At 41.8% G+C, this 24,841-nt stretch overlaps 1 protein-coding gene across 3 annotated transcripts in view; it reads left to right on the top strand.

The window, feature by feature from the left end:
* PLD1 (phospholipase D1) overlaps positions 1 to 24,841 on the top strand; it is a 195,441-nt gene that overhangs the window by 17,305 nt on the left and 153,295 nt on the right. For 2 of the 3 annotated variants that reach the window (XM_070753639.1, XM_070753637.1), the window contains exon 1: positions 11,498 to 11,582. The exons of the other annotated variant lie outside the window; for it this stretch is intronic. The gene's annotated coding sequence lies outside the window, so the exon portion shown is untranslated. Of the gene's footprint in view, positions 1 to 11,497; positions 11,583 to 24,841 lie in introns of those variants that run through there. 3 annotated transcript variants of the gene reach the window in all.

The following is a 24,841-nucleotide window of genomic DNA, read 5'->3' as shown; positions in this document are numbered from 1 at the left end:
GGGCCTGAAAAACATTTTCCCTGTGGTTCACTCTGACAGGGGAAGTTCACCACTTCCCAAATACTGAGTTGTCCCCTCAGAGCAAAATCACAACAGGGAGCAACTATAATGGTAAAAGGGAAGTAGGCTTATCTCAGCCATGATACTTATGCCTTAGAAGGGCCGGGAGCACAGAGACACACCACTTCCTTCTTTATTCCAATCCTGATATGATGAATCTCTCAGAGTCTGTGAAGGAACTTCTCCAATGTCCCTTTTGTATCAGGAAAGTGAGTGACAACTTCTCCACTGGTTTGAGAAGCAGACAGCAAGAGAATCACAGAATTCCTATCCACTCGAAACAGAATGCCCTACGAAAGCAGACTATCAATCCTAGGTCTAGAAAGCTTAGAACTACGTCGCCTAAAACACGATCTAAGTATTGCCCACAAGATCATATGCTGCAACGTTCTACCTGTCAATGACTACTTCAGCTTCAATCGCAACAACACAAGAGCACGCAACAGATTCAAACTTAATATTAACCGCTCCAAACTTGACTGTAAAAAATATGACTTCAGCAACTGAGTTGTTGAAGCGTGGAACTCATTACCTGACTCAGTAGTGTCAACCCCTAACCCCCAACATTTCCCCCTTAGACTATCCACGATTGACCTCTCCAGGTTCCTTAGAGGTCAGTAAGGGCCGTGCATAAATGCACCAGTGTGCCTTCCATCCCCTGTCCAATTGTCTCTCCTTATCTCATTTATCTTTTCTTCCTTTCTAATATGTTCACCTATACTTTTATATCTTTTCTTCTATTCTTTTCTTTACTTATATTATTACACATCTATTCTCTTCAATGTGTATTATGTATTGGACAAAATAAATAAATAAATAAATAAATAAAATAAACAAATTAAATGGGATGCTGAAGGATACACATTCCATTTCCAAGGTTCTGTAACCTGACCCCCTTTTTCTTTTCAATAAATCTGTCTAACTGTAATAAAACCCTGTGAGAACCCAGCCTTTTTTTGATCTTGAGCAGCTGCTACAGGCTTGGCACCAAGGGGAAGACCTGCCCTCTTCACAGATACTGTACAAGTTTTACAAGACCTCACCCCAACCCTGACAGCTGACCCTCTGTAGCTTTGATCTCCACCGCTTTGACCTGCTCCCTCCCAAGCTCCCTCCCTTTCAGAAAACACCTGGAGTGTTAAGATGCATACTATCAGCAACTCAAACATCTTATTTGCTAGGATTGTGTAGCAATCATGGCATTTTAAAAAGAAGATTAGGTCCCTTCTCCGGGTCCCGTCGACTAAACAATGTCGTTTGGCGGGCCGCAGGGGAAGAGCCTTCTCTGTGGCGGCTCCAGCTCTCTGGAACCAACTCCCCCCCGGAGATTAGAACTGCCCCCACCCTTCCTGTCTTTCGTAAACTACTCAAGACTCACTTATACTGCCAGGCATGGGGGAGTTGAGACACCTTTCCCCCAGGCTTTTTTATACTTTGTTTTATGTTTGGTATGAATGTGCTGTTTGGTTTTTAAATAATGATAGGGTTTTATATGCTTTTAATATTAGATTTGTTCCACTGCTATATTGTTTTTATTACTGTTGTGAGCCGCCCGAGTCTTCGGAGAGGGGCGGCATACAAATCTAATTATTAATAATAATAATAATAATAATAATAATAATAATAATAATAATAAGTACCCCATCTGTTTTGAAACGCCCTTTCAGCTTTGATTGAAGATGCTACCAATACATACATATTTATGTACGTACGTATGTACGTTCGTTCGTTCATTCACTCATTCGTTTGTTCACTCGTTTGTTCACTTGCTTGCTCACTCGCTCGTTTGTCAAGTACAAATTGGTAGTATACAAAGATATAACAATGTGTATATACATGATACAGTACTAGTAAGAGAGAAACATTTGGACAGCGAACGGAAGGCACACTGGTGCACTTATGCACACTCCTTACTGACCTCTTAGGAATCGGGAGAGGTCAACAGTGGATAGTTTAAGGGTAAAGCTTTGGGGGTTAGGTGATGATACTACAGAGTCAGGTAGTGAGTTCTGTGCATTAACTATTCGGTTACTAAAGTCATATTTCCTGCAGTCGGGTTTGGAGAGGTTTGCTTTAGGTTTGTATCTGTTGTGTGCTCCTGTATTGTTGTGTTTGAAGCTGAAGTAGTTGTTGACAGGAAGAACTTTATAGCACATGGTTTTATGGGCTATACTTAGGTCGTGTTTAAGGCAACATAGTTCTAAGCTTTCTAAACTGTAAATTGCAAGTCTAGTTGCGTAGGGTCTTCTGTTGCGAGTGGAGGAGTGGAGGGCTCTTCTAGTAAAGTATCTCTGGACATTTTCTAAAGCAGTGTTTCCCAACCTTGGCAACTTGAAGACATCTGGACTTCAACTCCCAGAATGCTGGCTGGGGAATTCTGGGAGTTGAAGTCCAAATATCTTCAAGTTGCCAAGGTTGGGAAACACTGTTCTAAAATGTTTATGGCTAGTTTAGGATAGCTAGCTTAGGATAATTTTTCTAATTCTATGACTCTATGTTAGCTTTTCTTCTCTGTGTTTTTCCTTCCAAAAATCCTTTTACTGGACTTCTTTCTGGTTCAGCTCCAGTGTGGTCCGAGTAAGCCCATTCTTTTTTAGTCCTAAATAGCTTAAGGGTGTGAAAACAGATTGAGATATTAAATGCCTTGCCAGATTTATTTTGGGAGTTGGGTTTTGGAGCAGTGATGACAAAATAAGAGCATTGGTGATAAGAGGGGGAAAAAAGTGTATCTATGGACAGATCTGGATTAAAGGCTGAATTACATTTGCATAAAAAATGAAATGGTGCAGTATACCAATTTCTGTTAGAATTGGTTACAAGAGAACTTTTCCTTCTGTCCTCCAGACTATACAGATTGAATTCATTGTCTTTCCTGATACCATTTTTGTAGCCCATCTTTGGACCCGTTCAGCAGCCCTAATTACTGGAGCCCCACCCAAACACAGGTGGCCTCCCTTATTTCCTGTAATATGTTCTTACTTGGTCTCTTCTACGCATAATTCTGTGCTTGCATGGGTCCAAAACGTCATCATCTGAATCAATGGAAGATAAGGGAGATTGACTGCCTGGGCTGTGTGCCAAGCCCCCCTCTGCCGAGTCACTCCCACCTTCTTCTTCGTCCGAGGAAACTAAACTCTGAACTGATTCTGTCGGCAATAACAAAGGCCTGTGACATGTTGAATTTTCCCCTGCATCCACCTCCCCATTCCCTGTGGCAGGAGCTGGGCCAGAGCCAACCACAACAGTTTCCGAGGTGCGACGGTGGACTCGCCAGCTGGTCATCAGATTTCTGGTGCTCTGGCACACACTCACACACTCCTTTCAGTTTGGGCACTCTTGTGCCTAATAGGTTCACCATCACTGGTATAGGGCCTCCTGCTTGAGCAGAGGGGATGAATTAGAAGACCTTCAAGGTTCCATCCAGCTCAATTCTGATTGATTGATTGATTGACATCACATACTAAAGTATGTGTTGCTTCCCGAAAATATATTGTCTTCAATTTTCCCCAGAGTTTTAACAAGTCTGAGGAGAGGGGCGGCATACAAATCTAATAAATAAATAAATTAAAAAAACCACTTGATTTGTCCGATGATTTGCCATGATGTGTGATTCTAGAAGAAATATCCCTTTTGCAACATAATAAGGCCTCAGTTGATAGTATGGAAAAAGAGTCCAGAGTTTCATGTTGACAAAGAGTTCTGCCCAATAAAACTTGACAAAAATGTGCAGTCCCACTTTTCCTTACTCTCCAAAGATTTCAAGCAAGCAGAGGTTGCATGTCATAACTTGCTTGCTTTTCATTGAAAACTTAAAAATATCATGGCTATTTTTATCATATTGAAACAGTCAATTCTTAAAATATGGAAGTTGTATTTGTACTCTACTGATCTGGAAGGAAAGAAAAGCCATTTAAAAAATCCTGTAAATTCAATGGTTCTCAACCTTTCTAATGCCATGACCCCTTAATACAGTTCCTCATGTTGTGGTGAGCCCCAACCCTAAGTCTAGCGCCAATTCTCCCAACAGAGCTTTAAGCTGATTGGCAGGAAGGTCAGAGGGACACCCCCACTGTAAACGCCTGATTGGTCGGATTGTAAAAATATGTTCCAAGGCACCAGAATAAAACTTTAGTTCCTAACACCATGGGAAATTTATCGTTTCCCATGGTCTTAGGCGATCCTTGTCCAGACCCCCAGGTTAAGAACCACTGCAAATAGAAATAATACAGTATTGACAAATTTGTAGCCATCGTTTTCTCCAGCTTTCCCACTCCGCTAAATATACGAGATTCTAACATCTAGAAATCGCCAGTCAGCTAGGTATATGGGAGTTGTAGTCCATCAGCTCTGGAGAAACAGCAAGATGGGTAAGCTGCTAAGGGTCACACCATTTCCACACATCTAATACCAATATGGTCTTTAGAACTAGCTATTTTTACTAAGAATATTTAAAATAAAAATAAAAATGTGTAGCACTACAAATATGAGAAAAGCTGACGTTGTATGATTTCTTGACTTGCATAATAAATTTTGTTTTGAATGATCTCTCTTTCGTTTTCAGTTTCTAAATGCTGTTGATGAATCTTTGGGTGTTTTTTTTTTAAATACACAGTTTGTAAATTTAAGAAATAACCTAAAACTCAGGGTCAGGAGACCTTGGTTGCATACATATCTTCCCGGCTTATGACCTCTCTTAAAATGACTTTAATTTTAGGAAGAAACATTGTTCCTGATTACTGTTGAGCAACATTGCACTTAATTGAACCGATAGCTTTTGCATCATTAAGCTGTCTGTGTTCAAATACACGTACCAAGACAAATTCCTCATGTGTCCAATCACACTTGGCCAATAAAAAAATCTATTTTTGTCCTGTCCTTTCCTTTCCTTTCCTATCCTATCCTATCCTATCCTATCCAACCCAATCCTATCCTATCCTATCCAATCCTATCCTATCCAATCCTATTATTAGGGGGGCGTTTGCCCAGGTTCGCCTGGTGCACCAGTTGCGGCCCTATTTGGACCGGGACTCACTGCTCACAGTCACTCATGCCCTCATCACCTCGAGGCTCGACTACTGTAACGCCCTCTACGTGGGGCTGCCTTTGAAAAGTGTTCAGAAACTTCAGATCGTGCAGAATGCAGCTGCGAGAGCTATTATGGGCCTTTCTAAATATGCCCATGTCACACCAACACTCCGCAGTCTGCATTGGTTGCTGATCGGTTTCCGGTCACAATTCAAAGTGTTGGTTATGACCTATAAAGCCGTTCATGGCATCAGACCAGAATATCTCCGGGACCGTCTTCTGCCGCATGAATCCCAGTGACCAGTTAGGTGGGCCTTCTCCGGGTCCCGTCGACTAAACAATGTCATTTGGCAGGACCCAGGGGAAGAGCCTTCTCTGTGGTGGCCCCGACCCTTTGGAACCAACTCTCCCCAGATATCAGAGTTGCTCCCACCCTCCTTGCCTTTCGTAAGCTCCTTAAAACCCACCTCTGTCGTCAGGCATGGGGGAATTGAGATATTCCCCTACCCCTAGGCTTATAAAATTTATGCATGGTATGTCCGTATGTATGATTGATTTCTTAAATTGGGGTTTTTTTTACATTACTTTTAATATTAGATTTGTTCATGTTGTCTTTTTACTGTTGTTAGCCGAGTCTACGGAGAGGGGCGGCATACAAATCTAATTAATAAATAAAATAAATAAATAAATATATATACTGGAAATATATATATTTCATATATAAATATATATATTCAGAGAGGGGCGGCATACAAATCTACTAAATTGAATTGAATTGAGTATAGCAGAAAATCCAGACATGCTTATGTGGTGTATGTGTGTAATTCTGCATAGCTTCATGCCTTGGGAATTTAGCATTCCGGTACAGTAGCTGAGTCCAGCAGCTAAAATCATCCAGCATTTGAAGAGGCTAAAATAGTAAGTGCATAGTGTAAATGTTCTGCATATGTGCACATGTGTTTATAAATATTAGCGCTGTTAGGGAGAACTTTGGATACAATCTCCAAAGGCTGTTGTATGCTGTCAAACTCGTCAGTATGCAAGTATTTGAAGGTATGTATAGCAGACAGGGGCTATATTATGTTCTCCTGCAGTTGGAAAACATTGCGCAGCTTTAAATGAGAGGAGGGGTCCCAGTAAGAGAAATAGATCAAGTGTGACTTTTCCTGGCTGGTCCTTTTATAACCATTTCATTCACTGCACCGCCCAGAAATGCTCCAGATATGCAACAATATGGAACAGTCGTTTGGCAACAGAGCTTATGCAGAGAACAAGGAAAATGTTTCTTGTGACCTCTGCCAATTAAAGATCTCAATTTGGAACTAGTTTGGTGAAGTGGTTAAGGCATCACTCCAGAAACTGGGATGTTTTGAGTTCTAAATCCGCCTTAGGCACAAAGCCAGCGGGAGAAACCTTGGGTCAGTTACTTTTTCTCAGTTCTAGGAAGAGGATAATGACAAATTTTGAAATCTTGCCAAGAAAACTAGAGTTTTCCAGGTAATTGGCAAGATCAAAAAAATGATTTGAAGATGTTAAAAAAAGGTTCTAAATTTGGCAGCTGGATTAGGTTGCTGTACAGGTAGTCCTTAAATTACAACCACGATTGCACCCAAAATTTCTTTTTTAAAAAAAGTTTTATTTATTAGTTTTTCCAATTTTTATAAAACAACATTTCTGTAATTTTATACAGATCTATGTCTGGTTTTTAAAGTTTGTTACATTTCTTATAATTACCTCTTTATAAATATTACATTACATATTTATATATTTCTGTTTTTGTACGTCCTTTCACATTTTATTCCAGTCTTTTATCTTTATTGCCAATCCAATTATACCAATTATTTCATATCTCGTGGTATTCTAAATTGCTAATTCCCTTAACCTCCATGGTCATCCTATCCATTTCTGCACAACTAAAGATTTTGTCTATGATATTATTTTCTGTCGGGGTCTCTTTGTTTTTCCAAAATTGTGCATAGGATATTCTTGCAGCTGTAATTATATAACAATTGCAACCATAATTTCTGTTGTTAAGTGACTTTTGTCCCATTTATCCCCTTCCTTGCCACAGTTTTAAAGTGAATCACTACAATTGATTAGCTAGTAACAATGTTGTTAAATGAATCTGTCTTCCTCCTTGACTTTGTCAGAAAAAAGATGATCACATGACATGAGCTGCTGTAACTTTCATAAATACAAGTCAGTTTCCAAACAATCTGAATTTTGATTACATGACCATGGCGAAGCAGTGGAAGTGATGTGCCGGTGCCTGGAGGCTGTTGGGGCCTGGATGGGTGTCAACAAACTCAAGCTCAACCCAGACAAGACGGAGTGGCTGTGGGTCTTGCCTCCCAAGGACAATTCCATCTGTCCGTCCATTACCCTGGAGGGGGGAACCACTGACCCCCTCAGAGAGGGTCCGCAACTTGGGCGTCCTCCTCGATCCACAGCTGACATTGGAACATCATCTTTCGGCTGTGGTGAGTGGGGCGTTTGCCCAGGTTCGCCTGGTGCACCAGTTGCACCTATTTGGACAGGGAGTCACTGCTCACAGTTACTCATGCCTCATCACCTCGAGGTTCGATTACTGCAATGCTCTCTACATGGGGCTACCTTTGAAAAGTGTTTGGAAACTTCAGATCGTGCAGAACGCAGCTGCGAGAGCCATCGTGGGGCTTCCAAGATTCGCCCATGTTTCTTCAACACGCCATGGCTTGCATTGGCTGCCAATCAGTTTCCGGTCACAATTCAAAGTGTTGGTCATGACCTTTAAAGCCCTACATGGCATTGGACCAGATTACCTCCAGAACCGCCTGCTACCGCACGAATCCCAGCGGCCGATAAGGTCCCACAGAGTTGGCCTTCTCCGGGTCCCGTCGACTAAACAATGTTGTTTGGCGGGCCCCAGGAGAAGAGTCTTCTCTGTGGCGTTCCCGGGCCTCTGGAACCAACTCCCCCCGGAGATTAGAATTGCCCCCACCCTCCCTGTCTTTCGTAAACTACTTAAGACTCATTTATACCGCCAGGCATGGGGGAGTTGAGATAGCTCTTCCCCCTCTGCTATTACAAGTTATGCATGGTATGTTTGTGTGTATGTTTGATTTTATAATAGGGGTTTTTAGTTGTTTTTATTATTGGATTGTACATGTTGTGTTTATTATTGTTGTTAGCCGTCCCGAGTCTGCGGAGAGGGGCGGCATACAAATCCAATAAATTATTAATTATTATTATTACTGCAAAGGTCGTAACTGAAAAATGGCTCTAAGTAATTTTGTTCAATGCTGTTGTAACTTTGAAACGGTCACTAAATGAACTGTTGTAAGTCAAGGACTAGCGGTATTATAATGCCAAAATTTGTATTCAGTTCCACCAACAGATATGTGGGAATCCACAAGTTAGCAGCAACAACTGGGTTTAAATTTGGAGAAAGCTTCCATCGAATAATAATACTACAGCATTAACAGCTAGAAATACAACTCTTCTTGTCCCCATTACAGTGTATGTGTGCGTGAATGTGTGTTTCAAGGATACAGCTTGGCTCCCTTCAATTTCATTTGTTTATTTGTTCCTAAGGAACTCAAGGCATCATAAATACTTCCCTTGCCCTCCGGTGTTATCTGCAGTCTTGTGGGGTTGTTTGGGATGAGATTTAGTAACTGATGCAAGGTCAGCAGGTAATTTCCATGTGTGTATGAAGAGTTGCATCTGAGCTTCCTTATCTTCACCCTTTGGTTTCCATGGCAAATTCCATTTCCCCTCAAAAATCACAGAACTGTGGGAAAGAGGAAGGAAGGCTTATCAGCTTCCTTGATATGATTGTGATATGCTATTTGGACCCTAACCTGTCCCAGATATCTTCCACAAGTTCCCATCTAGAAGGGTCACATAAAAAATGATAAAGAGACTGGAAATCAAGACATATGAAGAGAGGTTGCTACCGTGTTTCCCCGAAAATAAGACACTGTCTTATATTAATTTTTACTCCAAAAGTTGTGCTACGTCTTATTTTCGGGGCGTGCCTTATATTTCTCAAATAAGACAAATTCACAGGCAGAAAAGCTGACACCCCCAAAGAAAGTGTACCCCACGGTACACTAATTACGGTACGGTACCTGTTAGTATGGCACCCACACACACAAACGATGGCACTTATATGGTACAAAAGTATACTCCCGCTATTGCAGCTTCCGGCCACCAGAGGAACTGCAGTCTACGCACTGTAGTGGAGACTGTAGTGGCGGTGAGACAGCAGCAGACTATGTCTGCTGTTCTGGACGATACAAAGCGATGGAAGGGGCCAGCAGGGGACACCACATTATTACAGTACCGCTATGAACAGCTTTGAATGGTACTGTATGTTTTTCCACCGTACCATATGTAAACTTGACTACGCCTTATTTTCGGGGGGTGCCTTATATTAGCAAATTCTGCAAAACCTCTGACATGCCTTACTTTCGGGGACGTCTTATTTTTGGGGAAACAGGGTAGAACTGGGCATGGATAGTTTAGCAAAAAGGAGGGCCAGAGGGGACATGATAGCAGTATACAGATACTTGAGGGGTTGCCAGAGAAAGGAGGGGGGTCACACTATTTTCCAGGGCACCAGAGGGCCAGACCAGGAGCAATGGATGGAAACTGACCAAGGAGAGATTCAACCTGGAAACAAGGAAGAACTTTCTGACAGTGAGAGCGATTAACCAGTGGAACAGCCTGCCAGCAGAGGTTGGGAATGCCCCATCACTTGACACATTCAAAAGAAAATTGGACTGCCATCTGGTTGGGGTGGTGTAGGGTTTCCTGCTTGAGCAGGGGGTTAGACTTGATGACCTGCAAGGTCCCTTTCAACTCTAATGATAGATAGATAGATAGATAGATAGATAGATAGATAGATAGATAGATAGATAGATAAATAGATAGATAGAGAAAGAGAGAAAGAGAGAGAGATGATAGACAGACAGACAGACAGACAGACAGACAGACAGACAGATACACACAATATAGAACAGGGGTCTCCAAACTTGGCAACTTTAAGACTTGTGGACTTTAACTCCCAGAATTCTCCAGTTGGTCTTCAAAGGTAGTTCTTCAAAGCTTTATGAAAGACCAGGAGGGAGTGGGCGGTACGTATCTCCGGAGGGAGTTCATTCCAGAGGGCTGGGGCCACCACAGAGAAGGCTCTTCCCCTAGGCCCCATTAGCTGACATTGTCTGGTCAAAGGGACCTGGATAAGGCCAACTCTGTGGGACCTAATCAGCCATTGGGATACATGAGGCAGAAGACGGTCCCGAAGATAATCTGGTCCTAAGCCATGTAGGGCTTTATAGGTCATAACCAGAATTTGAATTGTGCCCGGAGACAATTGGCAACCATTGCAGCTCACTGAATGATGTTTTATCTTAAACGGAGCACCTTATTTGTTTGTTTGTTTGTTTGTTTCATTTATATATCCTCTTTTCTCCAAAAGCAATTGGGCAGCAATCCCATCTCCACTTATGCCTGTATCTTGTCTTGGGTCCAGAATCATCCAATCAATGAACCATCAGTGCTGAGATTGGTCTTAAATTGGGGGTTCCCACTTTGAGTCCTCTGCCACCAGAGCCCCACTTGCTTGTAAAAACTTCAAATGTTCCCATTGTCTCTTGTTTTCTTTTTAAATAGAAGCTAACCAAGGAGAGAAGCTACCCAAAATTAAGGAGAAAGTTCCTAACAGTCAGGACAATTAACCAGTGGAACAGCTTGCCTTCAGAAGTTGTAGATGCTGCATCACTGGAGGTTTTTAAGAAGACACTGGACAGTCAACTTGTCTGAAATGGTATAGGTCTCCTGCTTGAGCAGGGGGTTGGACTAGATGACCTACAAGGTCCCTTCCAGCTTATTCTGATTTTAATTCATTTAAATTAAATGAATTAAATGTAATTAAATTATTAAATTAAATTAAATTAAAGTTGGCATTCTTATTTGTGTCATGGATTAAAGCCTCCAGAGTAGCCTGAAGTTTGTTTTGTGTTTGTTTTGTGTTTGTATGTTTGTTTAGATTCCCAAAAGCTCTTTTAAGAAAGTGCTTGATATCTGTAAAACTAAAACAGAACTTGGGGAATGTTCACTTCATATATTCTTGACGTGGAACATCGATCGGGTGGCTTTCTTCTTCCTTCTGTTCTTCGCCTTTTCTTCCGTTTCTTTCTTCCATTCTAGCATTCTGCTTGCCAGGGAGTGGTTTTCCCTCGCTGAGCAACTTCATAGGCTGAAGGGATTTTTGTGGGCTGGGTTTTCCCTCAAACTGCCTCTGGAACCAGCTCTGAGCTACTTGGTGCTGAAGAGACACAGCAAAAAATACAAGCTGCCTGCCGACTGTTGCTTCTCTACCCACGGAAGAGTCCCACTGTGCTTTCTTTTCGGTTGCTGAACCATAGCATGAATATTTAACAAGAAAAGAGGGACAGGTGTCGCTTTTTTTTAGAAGGACAATGGGGCACTTCCCTCTCCTGGGGCACAAGGTTAGTAAACTTCAAACTTCGGTCTTCCCTGTGTGTCAAACCTGTTGTCATTCCTCATGATTCCGTGGAGCGGCCAGAGGAATAAAGCAATTTAAAGAAGAAGGGGAAAAAACCAGCAGCGACTGCTGTCTGGCTGCAGACAGAGGGGAAATGACTTTATATTTAAGGAAATGGTGTTTATGCTTTTGCAGGAAAGGCAGGGTGCTGGAAATTTGGTGCTAAAAATGTCTCCACTGGTGTTTTTTTTTTTTTTTTTAAATTAATTCAAGCTTCTGAGTTCTGCTTCTTTCCCTTGGATTTTTGAGATCTCTTTTTAGTTTGCTTTTGGTGGCGTTTCAGGAAAAAGCATCTGGGAAGTTTTTGGAATGGGGAATGGACTAAACTTTTCGCAAAAGGAGGGCTGTTTAAAGTTTCGGTTTGAAATTGTGTTTCACCGGCTATTTAGGAGGTTAGATGTTTCTGCCTAAATTTGCTGAGTACAGGGCGGGGAAATTGCCATGGGTGTTTTATAATCAGCATGGTTTCTAACCCCATGGGTATCTTTCCAAGCGTAGCCAGTCGGCAACAGGCAATCCTAAAATGGGATAATGTGCAGATATGCACATATTTGACAGCCATTCTTGAACATAGAATAGAATTCTTTATTGGCCATGTTGAACACAGAAGGAATTTGTCGTTGGTGCATATGTACTTAGTGTACATAAAATAAATCCATTTGTCAAAAATCATGAGGTTCAACACTTAATGATGCTAACATGCAATGAATAATCATCGGATGGGTCCATAAACTGTACCAGTGAGACAAAAATATGTATCTAACGGCTGGCAAGCAAGCAATTTGTGAATAGGGAATGATATTATTTAAGGTTAGTTCTTCGTTTATCTATAATTATTAATAATAATAATTTATTAGACTTGTATGCCGCCCCTCTCTGAAGACTCGGAGCGGCTCACAACAAATGAACCTCAATGGTAACCTTGAACCCATCATTAGCTCCAACTTAAAAGACATTTTAGGGTTATATGTGTACAGAGAAAAGTAAATAAGTGGGTGAAGAATGATGCAAACAACCCAAAGTTAAAGGGGGTAAATTTGTCAATGCAAATAAAACTTCCTTTTACTGAAAGAGTAGTAGATGCTTGGAACAAACTTATTATTTAGAAACATAGAAGTCTGACGGCAGAAAAAGACCTCATGGTCCATCTAGTCTGCCCTTATACTATTTTCTGTATTTTATCTTAGGATGGATATATGTTTATCCCAGGCATGTTTAAATTCAGTTACTGTGGATTTATCTACCACGTCTTCTGGAAGTTTGTTCCAAGGATCTACTACTCTTTCAGTAAAATAATATTTTCTCATATTGCTTTTGATCTTTCCCCCAACTAACTTCAGATTGTGCATGGTATGTTTGTATTTATTTATTTTTATTTATTTATTTTGTCCAATACACAATGAGAGTTTTAGTGGGTATATATACATACACACACATAGTAAAATACATGATGAAGGTTATAGAGGAGATACTCATAGTAAAATATATCTAAGAAAGAATAGAAAAGAAGATATAGTAATAGAACATATCAATGAAAGAATAGAAGAAGAGATATAGGAACGTGGTTGGTAAATCCACAGGAACTGAATTTAAACATGCCTGGGATAAACATATATCCATCCTAAGATAAAATACGGGAAATAGTATAAGGGCAGACTAGATGGACCATGAGGTCTTTTTCTGCCGTCAATCTTCTATGTTTCTATGCAGACGTTGAAAATGTGCACTCAGTTTAAATTTGCAGAGGGTGAAATTGCAATGGAGAGTTTATGAATGATTCTAGCCCAGGTGTTTAGTATCTCATCAACTGCACCCAAGTGATCATTGAGGATATTTTTTCAAGATTCAGAACCGCAGAGCAAAAACCTAAATGATGCCGCCCAGTTCTGCAATTTCTTGATAAACATGTTTGCCTTTGCAGCAATTGAGAGTTTTAAAAAAAAAATCAGGAAATAGTGGGTTCTCCCTGCAAGGCTCTCTGAATGACCTTTGCATCAATTAGTGTGCTTAGAAAGCAGACATGGGAGCAGATTTGATGTTGTTTGTACTGTTCTCAGAATAAGGTCATTGAAATCAATTTATATCTAAAATGCATGCATATGTTCATGCATTGCATAGATCAGTGTTTCCCAACCTTTTTGGAGCCGCGGCACATTTTTCATATTTTCAAAATCCTGGGGAACATTGGGGGGGGGCCCTAAAAAAAGTTTGGACAAAAAAAATCTCTCTTCCTCCCTTTCGCTCTATTTCTCTCTCCCTCCCTCTTTCTCTCTCTTCCTTCCTTTCTCTCTCCATCCCTCTTTCTTTCTCTCTTCCTTCCTCTCTCATCTCTCTTTCCTTCCTATCCCTCCCTTTCTCTCTTTCCTTTCTCTCCCTTTCTGTCTATCCTTTCTATCTCTCACCCCTTCTCCCTCTTTCATTCCCTTTCTCTCCCTCCCTTTCTCTCTCATTCCTTTCTCTCCCTCTTTCCTTTCTATCTCTCTTTTTCTCCCTCCTTCATATCTTCTTTCTCTCCCCCCTTCCTCCCTCTTTCCTTTCTCCCCCTCCCTTTCTCTTCCTTTTTCTCTATCCTTTCTACTTCTTACTCTTTCTTTCTCTCCCTCCTTCATTCAATTTTCTCTCCCTCCCTTTCTCTCTCTTTCCTTTCTCTCCCTCCCTTGTTCTCCCCTGGGGCTGCCTGTGCCTGCCCTGCACCACCGAACACGGACGGACAACCCCCGGTCGTCAGTTCGTCGCCCCCCCCACACACACGGAGGGAGATCAGCCACTGGAGGGAAATCGGGCTGGCGGGGGCGGCGAATCCACCTCCCCACCCGGGTGGAGGGAGATCGGGCTGGCGAGGGCGGTGGATCCGCGTCCCCAGCCGCGCGGAGGGAAATCGGGCAGGCGGGCGGGTGGCCGCGGCTCCCTGCGCGCCCCTGGAAAAGGGTGCGCAGGGGGGCATTTTGGGGTGCGTTGGCGTGCGCAGCCTACAGGGAACGGTGCCCGGGGCCGCTGCAGCCGGCAGCCTGTTTCCGCTGCCAGTGCCCTCCCGCCGGGCCCCAAAGGACACTTGCCGCCGACGCCAGGGAAGGCGGGGAAAAGGCACGAAGAATGAATCTCTCCTTCTTCCTGCCTTCCTTCTTTGGGGCGCAGCAGGAGAGCGCCAGAAACCGCGGCATCGGGCAGGAGCCGGGAGGTCAGAGGCACCGGCAGCGCCCCGCCCAGCTGGAGCTGTCGCGGCACACCTGGCCATGTCTCACGGCACACTAGTGTGCCGCGGCACACCGGTTGGGAAACGCTGGCATAGATAGAAATGAAAGAGAGCTAATTAGGGAATTGCAAAAATATAAACCATCACTAGATGGCAGTGGAAATATTCAGGGACACTCCCTCCTCCCAACTCCTTTGTTGCCATCTAGTGGTAATTTGGATTTTTGCAAATTGATGGTCCTAGGTCAGTGTTGGCGAAATGGAAGCACATGCAAGCTGGCCACCTGGACTTCTGATTTCTGACGCATATGCATGTTTGAAGACCAGCTGGCTGGTGTGCATGCATGCGCCAAAAACTGGAAGAACAGCCACACTGGCTAACTGGTCTTCCAGTTTCAGGTGTGCATGCACGAACAAAGACCAAATATTCAGTGCTCATGCATGCACTGGAAACCAGAAGATCATCTTCCCAGCATGCGCATGCGCCCCAGACATGCTTCTCCAGTTTCCAGCATTCCTGTGCATGTGAAGACCAGCTGGCCAATACCCCAGAACCCAGAAGATCAATAAGTGACAGCTCACGTGCCTGGAGAGATGGCTCTGCATGTCACTTCAGGCATGTGTGTCATAGGTTCGCCATCACAGTCCTAGGGAGACACAGTCTTGCCTGACAAGTTACATTTCAGGTTGCATTTGGTTATGACCTATAAAGCCCTTCACGGCATCGGGCCAGAATATCTCCGAGACCGCCTTCTGCTGCATGAATCCCAGCAACCGGTTGGGTCCCACAGAGTTTGCCTTCTCCATGTCCCGTCGACTAAACAATGTCATCTGGCGGGACCCAGGGGAAGAGCCTTCTCTGTGGCGGCCCCGACCCTCTGGAACCAGCTCCCCCCGGAGATTAGAATTGCCCACACCCTCCTTGCCTTCCGTAAACTCCTTAAAACCCACCTCTACTGCCAGGTATGGGGGAATTGAGACATCTCCCATGGGCCTATACAGTTTATGCATGGTATGTTTGCGTGTGTGTATGTTTTGCTTTTTAATAAGGGTTTTTTAGTGACTTTTAATTATTAGATTTGTTATGAATTGTTTTTATTATTGCTGTGAGCCGCCCCGAGTCTGCGGAGAGGGGCGGCATACAAATCTAATAAATAATAATAATAATAATAATAATAATAATAATAATAATTTCAACAACTCTGGGAAAATGTCAGCTTGGTGAAAGCTACTTCTCAGTGCAAAAGTTTGGGGAACTGTCTTTTTGAGCATGTTTCTTTAGCTCACGAATTTTACGATTTACGAATTTCATCTCCCAAAATTCCCCAGCAAGCACCTGACTGGAATAAGAAACAGTAATATGGATGACAAAAAAAAGGGAGGGGGAGTTTAAAGCACTATAGGAGAAGCTTTGATTAGCATTTGCATAAAGGAAAATCAGCCCAAGACTAATTGCTTGCGGGCTTCTTCTTGAATGTTTTCTTGTAAGTATCAAGCATTTGGGAATTGAGCCAGCATTCATTCACCCAGCAGGAAATCGCTTTGGAAAGTGATTCGCATATTAACATGGACTGCAAAATAAAATCAGTCAACCGTTTTCTTCTGCCTGCATTTCTTCAACTCAGGTTATCTCCGGGACCGCCTTCTGCCACACGAATCCCAGCGACCAATTAGGTCCCACAGAGTGGGCCTTCTCCGGGTCCCGTCAACTAAACAATGTCATTTGGCAGGACCCAGGGGAAGAGCCTTCTCTGTGGCGGCCCCGGCCCTCTGGAACCAACTCCCCCCAGAGATTAGAATAGCCCCCACCCTTCTTGCCTTTCGTAAGCTTCTTAAAACCCACCTCTGTCGTCAGGCATGGGGGAACTGTGATATTCATTCCCCCTAGGCTTCTACAATTTATGTATGGTATGTTTGTATGTATGATTGGTTTTAAAATAAGGGTTTTTAGCTGTTTTAGTATTGGATTGTCGCATGTTGTTTTTACCACTCTTGTTAGCCACCCCGAGTCTACCGAGAGGGGAGGCATACAAATCCAATAAATAATAATAATAATAATAATAATAATAATAAGAAGAAGAAGAAGAAGAAGTCATACATGTAGAGCAGGGGTGTCAAACTCAACTTCAGTGAGGGTTGTGTTTGACCTTGCGGGGCTGGGGCGGTGTGGCCAGGATGGGCCTGACCAGCTCGACTCACTTCTCTCAGGCACCTGTGGAGGGTTGAGCGCTCTGCCAGTAAAAATGGGCTCCCAAGCTCTGTTTTCATTGGTTACTTCCTCCTGCAACCCTCTCCCAGTGAAAACAGAGCTCGAGAGGGCCCTCCCAAGCTCCGTTTTCACCGGCAGAGACACCACCGGCCGGTCCGTCGCTGTTTTCAGGGCAGCCTTGTAGGCCAGAATTAAGCATCCCACAGGCTGGATCTGGGCACCGGACCTTGAGTTTCATACCCCTGATGTAGAGGGTTGTATATTTACAGAATAACTTGCATGCCATTCCTTCAAGAGTAATGTACTTCTTAAAATGAAAATTACAAGAGCCAACTTAACTGCCTCTTATTTATTGGTGAAGTTTTGGAATTTCTTGAAGCAAGTTTGCAAATTCAGCATTCGCTGGCTGGGGAATTCTGGGGCGAGTACAAGTGCCTTCCGTCCCCTGTCCTATTGCTCTCCTATATCTCCTATACCTTTCTTCTATTCCTATATCTCTTCTTCTATTCTTTCATTGATAGGTTCTATTACTATATCTTCTTTTCTATTATTTCTTAGATATATTTTACTATGAGTATCTCCTCTATAACCTTCATCATGTATTTTACTATGTGTATATAGATATATACCCACTAAAACCCTCATTGTGTATTGGACAAAATAAATAAATAAATAAATAATTGAAGAACTGCCATTATTGAGAGCATCTTCTACCAATTCAACCTTAATTGGCAGGCAAGTACAGAAGGCAAAAAATATTAATTCATACTGTTAGCACAATTATTTTTTTATCTTCATTCATGCCCATCCTGAATGTTATAGCAAAAGTAGAGCCAGTCTGTTGTAGTGGTTAAGACTCCAGGCTAGAAACAGAGACAATGCATTTTAGCCTTGCCTTAGGCACAAAACCAACTGTGGCCTTAGGCCAGTCACTCTGTCTCAGCTCTGAAGTAGTAATGTCAAATTACAGTAATCATGGAGTGTTGTCAAAAACAAAATAATTGCAGGGACTAATCCAGGCAATTGCTAGGAGTCACAAACTGCCTGAAAAGTGCACACAAACACACACAGGGAGGTGACACGGGGTGAGGGGAGAAACAACTGGAGAAAGAGAAAGGTGGGATAATGCAAAAAAATGGCTGTAGTTATTGGTATCATAAACCAATCTCTATTTAAAGTTGTTAGTCAAAGATAAGTTGCTTGAAGATCAAATAATCCAATTGTCAAACCTTGAAATTTGGCCTATTTAGGAAACAGACACTATTAGAATTATTGGAATAATATTGCAGAAGCCTGATAGACATTCACCCTCTCTCTCATATTTTTATTTATTTACTTATTTTGTCCAATATACAATGAGGGTTTTAGTGGGTATATATATATACACATAGTAAAATACATGATGAAGGTTATAGAGGAGATACTCATAGTAAAATATATCTAAGAAAGAATAGAAAAGAAGATATAGTAATAGAACATATCAATGAAAGAATAGAAGAAGAGATATAGGAATAGAAGAAAGGTATCAGAGATATAGGAGAGCAATAGAACAGGGGACGGAAGGCACTCTAGTGCACTTGTACTCACCCCTTACTGACCTCTTAGGAATCTGGATAGGTCAACCGTAGATAATCTAAGGATAAAGTGTTGGGGGTTTGGGGATGACACTGTGGAGTCCGGTAATGAGTTCCATGCTTCGACAACTCGGTTACTGAAGTCATATTTTTTACAGTCAAGTTTGGAGCGGTTAATATTAAGTTTAAATCTGTTGTGTGCTCTTGTGTTGTTGTGGTTGAAGCTTCAGTACTCGCCGATAGGCAGGACGTTGCAGCATATGATCTTGTGGGCAATACTTAGATCTTGTTTAAGGCGTCTTAATTCTAGGCTTTCTAGGCCCAGGATTGAAAATCTAGTCTCATAGGGTATTCTATTTTGAGTGGAAGAATGAAGGGCTCTTATGGTGAAATATCTTTGGACATTTTCAAGGGTGTTAATGTCTGAGATGCGATATGGGTTCCAAACAGAAGTCCCTAACTTTTCCGGCTTAGCGGGCCGGCGGGGGTGAGGGTGGGGGGGCAAGAGAGGGGATGGTTCCTCATATTCGAGGATGGGTCTGGCAAAAGTTCATATACTAAAGACAATCAAGATGGGGTTATCTTGAGTTTCTTTTTCATCCCTCTTTCTCTCATAGCTAAGCTGATGTTTATTTAACCAATCTTGCATTCCTTCTTCAAGTAGATCTTCACACTTCTCAATCTAGCCAAATAAATGGGGGCATTTGTAATTGTTACTGTGATGTCCTTGCTGTAACTCAAGTGTGATTAGGTGAATGGGTTGTGAAGTTTGTGAAGGGTTACATCCTTTATTGTCTCTTACACGTGACAATGCTTAGCTGATCTTGAACAGGGCAAAAAACAAGCACCCGGCATTTTTGTTGAATAAATACAGACAATTACAAATTATTTGTTTGTTGGGGTTGCTATTGCTTTTAGGGAAGTACTGTTTGTTTTGAAGCAATTTTTTTGAGATATTTGCACAAAATTATAATGACTGGAAGAATCCAGAGTAAATTTATTAAATTTTAAAGTGGAATAGGTAAAGTCTGAGATAAAGGTGGAATTTAAAAATGGGAAAATGTTGCCATAGCATTGATAGAATTTATATCAGCAGATTAATCTTTTGAAATTGGTCTCAAGTGACTCATGTTTTGATCTAATTGCAGACTTAAGATGAGATACATCTTATCTTAAACCTAACAAATCTTAGTGCTGTCAATATATTATCGTATTTTATGTAAGCTATTGTTTTTATACTTTGCATGAAAATATTGGCACAGTCCTCATTAAGCCACCAATCGTTCAGTGACTGTTTGAAGTTACCCATCAACATAGAACAAGAGAATTTAGGAGCCAAGGTGGCGCTGTGGGTAGCATGCAGCACTGCAGGCCACTAAAGCTGACTGCTAGATCTGCAGGTCAGCGGTTCAAATCTCCATCACTGGGTCAAGGTTGACTCAGCCTTCCATCCTTCCGAGGTGGGTAAAATGAGGACCCAGATTGTGGGAGCAATATGCTGGCTCTGTTAAAAAGTGCTATTGCTAACATGTTGTAAGCTGCCCTGAGTCTTAAGGAGAAGGGCGGCATAAAAAATTGAATGGATGGATGGATGGATGGATGAAGGAATGAAGGAATGAATGAATGTACAACTATTCTTCATAGCTTCTGCCATCGCAAAGTCCTGTGGGCACATGATTGCGATTTGTGCGCTTGGCAACCAATTTGAAATTATGACCATGGGACATCTCAAGGTTCTGTGATTGCCATTTGCAACTCTCCAACAAGCAGAGTTACATAGGTGGTATAGAACTTTGATAAATAAATAAAAGTCAATGTTAAAGCCAGCATGAGGTCACAAATGGCAGTTCCACAACTGCAAAAAGCAGCAACTGCATGAGATTCACTTAACAACGGCTACCAAGACTGCTGTTGTAAGTTGGTGTGGTCATGTGAATTTATGACCACATCACCTAGCAATGGATTTCTGCCAATAGTAAAGACGACCTTACATGTATCATTCGATATTGCAGGAGTCCTCAATCCATTTGGAACCGGCCTGTGAAAGAGACGGGGAAAATGCACATGTATTCACAACGCCACTTGTATCATCGGTGAAGCCCCATTTGTGTGAGAGGTGTGCCTCTCACATGGAACCATCCCCTCTCTTGCCCCCCCCCTCCCGCTGGTCCGCTAAGCCAGAAAGATTAGGGACTTCTGTGTTATTCCATACTGGTGTAATCATACCTGAGGATGTGTTCTGTCGGGCTCTCTGGTAGAATCCTCCCAAAAATTCACAGGTAGAAATTTCAGACACACACGTTTGAAAATTCAAAACAATGTTCTTTATAATGAAAATTCACTTAAACCACGCCTTCTTTTGGTATAGCAAAGAGCACTCATCTCCAAACAAATTGGTAATTTGTACAAGTCCCTTATCAGTTCTGTGATACTTAGCTTGCAGCTGTGAGGCAATTCACAGTCCTTTTTCTTTCACAAAGTGAAACACACTTTGCTCTGCTTTAGTTTCAAAGCGGGGAAAAATCAGCACACAAAAAGTCAAAGTCAGTAAAGCAGTCATGAAACACAACGATCAGATAATCCTCCACAGCCCCACCCAACCACAGGTGGCCTCATTTTCTTTGATAATAATCTCTCAGTTGTTGTTGCCTATGTGTCGCTCACCGCATGCATGGCTGTATCATTAACTCTTGTTCTGAATCCAAGGAGGAGCTAGATAATTGATCTCCTTCTGAGCTGTCTGCCCCACTCTCCTCCCCCCTGTCACTCATGTCTTCTTGGTCAGAGGAGACTTCATCATCAGATTCCACCAGGGGGGGGCAAAACAGGCCTGCAGCATGTGGATGTCTCCTTCACATCCACAGTCCTTGGGGCAGGAGCTGGTCCAGAGAAACCACAACAGGATGATTGAGGTTTTTTCCCTCCACAAAATTTATTAACAATCAACAGCAGATTTAGTCTGTATACATTCTTACGCGGTGGATAATATTTGTCTAGTATTTCCCAGTTTTACTTTTGACTTTTTCTGGTTTTCAAATCTTTTACTTACGTCACAAAAGCTTATTTGGTGATTAATTCTTTGCTGTTTATTGTGCAAGCTGGACAGTTTCAGAAGGAATTGTGTCGCCATATCTTCCTTAGAAGGACTAGGTTTAGCAGAAATCAAAATGTGACTTTCATCTTGTAGGAGAGGCTGGGTTCCAGGTTATCCTACATATGTATGAGAAAGTTTTGGGGATTCTTATGGTACAGTTATTATATTTAGGAGTTGTGGTAGTAAAAGGGTTTCTGAAAAAACACTGGTTTTTTTAAAAGAAAAGTTAGATGGTATATTTCTCTCCTTTTTTGATTTTAATAAATTTTATTATTTAAAAAAGATACATACATAGTGTATTTACAAAAATAACTTACAAAATATATAATCATGATAACGATAGTAATAACAAGCAAGCCGGACACCTTTTTTTCCCTGGAAAAACACTATTTTTAGAGTCTTTCATCGTTGCAAAGTGAATTTGGAAGGACATGATATCCAAGGGAAAAAATGTGAGGCCAGGAACTTCATCTTTTCACTACCAGTTGAGTCTTTGCCATAAAGGTTCTTTTCTCAATTGCTTTTTAGGCAGTAGTCAGGAGATCAAGACATTCATTACTTGTTGTGGTTGGCTCTGCCCCAGCTCCTGCCCCAGGGAATGTGGAGGTGGATGCAGGGGAAACTTCCACATGTCACAGGCCTGTGTTATTGCCGACAGAATCAGTTCAGAGTTTAGTTTCCTCGGACGAAGAAGAAGGTGGGAGTGACTTGGAAGAGGGGGGCTTGGCACACAGCCCAGGCAGTCAATCTCCCTTATCTTCCATTGATTCGGATGAAGCTGTCTTGGACCTATGCAAGCGCAGAATTATGTGTACAAGAGACCAAGTAAGGACATATTACAGGAGATAAGACAGGCCACCTGTGTTTGGGTGAGGCTCCAGTAATTAGGGCTGCTGCTATAAATAGCAGCGTGTGGGTTGTGGAAGAGTATCTGATCGCAGTTCTTCAGGAATTGTGTGTTGCTGTTTTCTGGACTTTGTTGATTTTTCACGCCTTTGAAACCAAAGCAGAGCAACGTGTGTGTGTGTATGTGTGTCTCACTTCTTAGAAGAAGAAGGGGTGTGAAGTTTCTTCGCAGCTGCTAGCTAAGTACTTAATGACTGCTTAAGGTTAATTGTACAGACTACCCGGTTGTTTTGGGACGAGTTCTCTTTGCAATACAAAAAGAGTGCTTAGTTTATTTTGGATTTTGTGATAAAGAACATTGTTTTGAATTTTCAAACGTGTGTGTGTGTCTGAAATTTGTACCCTTGAATTTTCGGGAGGCTCCTACCAGAGAGCCCAGCAGAACATTACTGAGAAAAGTAGTTAAGAGGAAAGATTTATTTGTATTTCTTATAAAAAGAGATTTTCCTTTCAAAAGCCATCAAATATCAGCAAAAAAGACTTAAAAGGGGACATTCTTTTCAAGTAATTAATATCAAGAAATAATGTTTTTTTTTTTAATGCTTTTGAATACCCAGGCTAGTAGAGAGGGCTGCAAATGATAAGGCTGGGATTCTTATTTTAGATGTTTGAGGGCCTAAAAGCAGCTGGAACTTTGCCAAGGTGATTTCTCTATAGCTGCTATCTTGTGGATTTGGTTTAAAATCACTAGTAAAAATGCTTGATTTAAATCAACTCAGTTTAAATCATAACTTTTACAGAGCAACTGCCGAATATTGCAGAATATACAGCCTCATGCCACATAACTAAAATCCATTTCATGCTAAATAAGCTAAATTACTAATATATCTTAAATAGAAACTATCTTTAAAAAGATTTTTACTCCAAAAGCATTTTATTAAAATAAACTTGATAAAAATTTAAAAAATCCAATTTAATTTTTTTAAAAATCGATTTAAATTGTAAAAATCTAATTTGTTTTATTTTATTTTATTTTAAAAAATGATTTTTATCCACTCTGTGTGTGAGGAATTTCAGCTAATAAGTAACTAATTATTGTTGGAATTTGGAACGCAGCATGCATTCCCATTGAATTTCATATCCAATGACCTTTCACCACAAAATATGAAGGTTTCCACTCAGATAAACAGAATTTGATGTTTGTGATCAATCATTTTGTATCGTTGAGGTGCAATTTTCATCATAAAGTGTCTGAAATGTCATTTGAGATTCCCAGATGGCCCTCTTTGGCATAAATAATATGAACAGAATCCCAAATCAGTTGTCAGAATGATTGATTGGCTTACTTCTGCTATTCCTCCTTACATTTTTTTAAAAAAAATACTTTTCCTCCTTTAGCCAATTTAAAGATCTAAAATAAGAAAATCTGCCTCCCCCCCTCCCCCAACCAGTGTCTAACTCTGCTGAGCTACTTTGAAGATTAGAAAGAAAAGGTATTAGCAAAGATGATATAGTGGTACCTCTACTTAGGAATTTCATTCATTCCGGGACCAGGTTCTTAAGTAGAAAAGTTTGTAAGAAGAAGCCATTTTTCCCAAAGGAATCAATGTAAAAGCAAATAATGCATGCCGTTGGGGAAACCACAGGGAGGGTGGAGGCCCTGTTTTCTCCCAGGAGATTCCTAGAGAGGCCCCACGGAGGCTTCTCCCTGCCATTTCCGGCCCTGTTTCTTCCCAGGAGATTCCTAGAGAGGCCCTATGGAGGCTTCTCCCTGCCATTTCTGGCCCTGTTTCTTCCCAGGAGATTCCTAGAGAGGCCCCACAGAGGCTTCTCCCTGCCTTTTCCAGCCCTGTTTCCTCCCAGGAGATTCCTAGAGAGGCCCCATGGAGGCTTCTCCCCGCCTTTTCCGGCCCTGTTTCCTCCCAGGAGATTCCTAGAGAGGTCCCACAGAGGCTTCTATCCGCCTTTTCCGGCCCTGTTTCCTCCCAGGAGATTCCTAGAGAGGCCCCACGGAGGCTTCTCCCTGCCTTTTCCGGTTACAGTTTCGGAGGCTGGGGTTTGTAAGTGGAAAATTGTTCTTGAGAAGAGGCAAAAAAAGTCTTGAACACCCGGTTCTTATCTAGAAAAGTTCGTAAGTAGAGGCATTCTTAGGTAGAGGTACCACTGTATTTGATTATTTCTTTTGTAAGCCTTTTCTCCAAGCTAAATCTTTTATTACTGTACTAACATGAAAAAAAAAATTTCCCTTATTTTTCTTCAAAACAATTTACAGTATCTTAACCCAATTA

This window comes from Erythrolamprus reginae, chromosome 5 (genome assembly GCF_031021105.1).
Source record: "Erythrolamprus reginae isolate rEryReg1 chromosome 5, rEryReg1.hap1, whole genome shotgun sequence".
Lineage (NCBI taxonomy): Eukaryota > Metazoa > Chordata > Lepidosauria > Squamata > Dipsadidae > Erythrolamprus > Erythrolamprus reginae.
The sequence above is the reverse complement of the archived record's forward strand: the minus strand, read 5'-3'. Positions and strand labels throughout refer to the sequence as shown.